The sequence below is a fragment of the Neophocaena asiaeorientalis genome, unplaced genomic scaffold (genome assembly GCF_003031525.2).
Source record: "Neophocaena asiaeorientalis asiaeorientalis breed wild unplaced genomic scaffold, Neophocaena_asiaeorientalis_V1.1 scaffold1418, whole genome shotgun sequence".
Taxonomy (NCBI): Eukaryota; Metazoa; Chordata; class Mammalia; order Artiodactyla; family Phocoenidae; genus Neophocaena; species Neophocaena asiaeorientalis.
This window is the reverse complement of record NW_020173227.1, coordinates 25,517-27,552: the sequence shown is the minus strand read 5'-3', so window position 1 is coordinate 27,552 and position 2,036 is coordinate 25,517. Positions and strand designations below refer to the sequence as shown.

General features: G+C 50.8%; 1 protein-coding gene across 1 annotated transcript in view; it reads left to right on the top strand.

The window, feature by feature from the left end:
- SYP (synaptophysin) overlaps positions 1–2,011 on the top strand; it is a 12,930-nt gene extending 10,919 nt beyond the window's left edge. The window contains exon 7 of the mRNA XM_024745230.1: positions 1,330–2,011. The gene's annotated coding sequence lies outside the window, so the exon portion shown is untranslated. The remainder of the gene's footprint in view (positions 1–1,329) is intronic.
- The last annotated feature ends 25 nt before the right edge of the window (positions 2,012–2,036 follow it).

The window sequence follows — 2,036 nt, the reverse complement described above, 5'->3', positions numbered from 1 at the left end:
GGGGTGGGGGGCGCATTGGAAAGACTTGCCGGCCTTCTTGTTGGGCCTCAAAAGAGAAGCGAGATTTCCCTCAAATGTGAGGGGGGAAGACGGGGAGTAGAGGCAGGCTGATGGCGTTAGAGGGGAAAGGCAAGGAGGTGGCAACACATGGGTGGAGGTAGCTTCTGGCACTTGGCCAGGATGGAAAGGGCAGGGAGGAGTTTATCAGGCATCCCATATCTAATTCACTAAAAATTCCTGTTGGCTCTACCTTCAAAATATATCCATAATCTTCGCACTGTCTCCCTGGACCTCTTCACTGGTTTCCACCCCCATTCCCATTATATTCTGCTCATGGCGTGGGGAACGATCCTGTTAAATCCTAAATCACTCCACGACGCTCCTATGCTCAGAGCTCAGAGCTCTACCGGGGCTCCCATCTCACTCAGATTAAAAGCCAAAGCCAAAACTATGACCCACGAGACCCTACACAATCTAGCCCCGGTATCATTGTATCATTTTACTCTTCTCTGCTTAAAATCTCCAGTTGATTTATACCTTATCCAGAGTCAAAGCTGAAGTCCTCACAACCTTGTCTACAAGCTCCTATGTGACCCCATTACCTACCTCTCGGACATCACCTCCTACCATTCTCACTTGCTCACTCCACTGAAGCCCCACTGATCTCCTGGCTGTTCCTCAAACACATTAGACGTGGTCCCACCCCAGGGCCTTTGCACTGGCTGTGCTCCCTACCCGGAATGCTCTTCTCTCCAGTTATCTGCGTGGCTCATTCCCTCACCTCCTTAAGTCTTTATTCCAATGTCACTTCTTCAATGAGGTCTTCTCTGACTACCTACTTATTACAGCAACCTTTCTTCCCCTACTGTCACTCCTAATCCCCCTCGCCCCAGTCTACTTTTTGTTTTTCCATTTCACTTATTATCACCTTATGTCATACTAGATAACTTATTTATGCATCATGGTAATTGTTTAAGTCTTTCTCCCCTGCTACAATGTAAGCTCCACAAAGATAAGGATCTTTGCTCTGCTCAATACAGTTTACCACCAACGAGGAGTACAGTACCTGTTAACAGACTTTTTTGGATTGGGAGAAGGGGAAACCATAATTTCTTTGGTACCTAATCTAGTGAAGGCAAGGTATATATTCCCAGCAGCGGCAGCTGGGATGAAGCTGACCCCAAGACTATAAGTGAAGGAAGAAGGAAGGAAGAAAGGTCATGGCAGATAGTGGGTGAAGCCAGGGCAGAGGCAGAGCAGCCCAGCCCTTCCCTAAAGGCACCACGTGTGTCTGGACCCCCTCTCCTTTTGTATCTTTTGTCTCCACAGGTCAGTGCAGCCCGGGAGGACCCCGTTGGTAGGCAAGAGCTCAGGAGAAGGACTGCCCCCCGTTCCCATCCCTACACCCCAGGTCTCCACCCCTCAAACCAGGAGACCCTTAACTGTCTTTGCTGTTTATATATATATATATATTATATATAAATATCTATTTATCTGTCTGAGCCCTGCCCCCACTCCACTCCCCTTATGCATTAGGGACCCGATCTTGCATGGGCCCCTCTCTTACCCCCACCCCTTCCCCTTCATCCTTTGGCCCCTCTCTGTTCCCTGGCCCTGTGCCCTGAGGTTGGGGGGCTCTGTAAGGGGGACAGGGAGGAGACAGAAGGCTGTGTGGGGAGGGTGGGTGTGAGTTCAGGCTCTCCCCTCTCTCCCTCCCCTCCTCCCAACTCGGGCCTTGATTCCTCTAGCAATGCCTGAACAGGGGCCATTAGGGAAAATTCAACTCTGAAGAGAGAAGAAAGGCAGAGGCTGGGGGAGCTTGGGACCCAAGGTGGTCTTGGAGAGGACCTCTAGAATGAACAGGGCTAGTAAGCAGAGGGGTTGGGTTCCAGACATACTGGATCCGGAGTCTGAAGAAGAAGGGTGCCCTACAGCATTCTAGAATGGGGCTTAGAAGGAAGCTGAAGGTGTGGTCCTAGAAGGGGTGGAGCTTTGGGTGAGGCAGCAGGTGGGACCACAGTGGGCAGGGGTTGGAG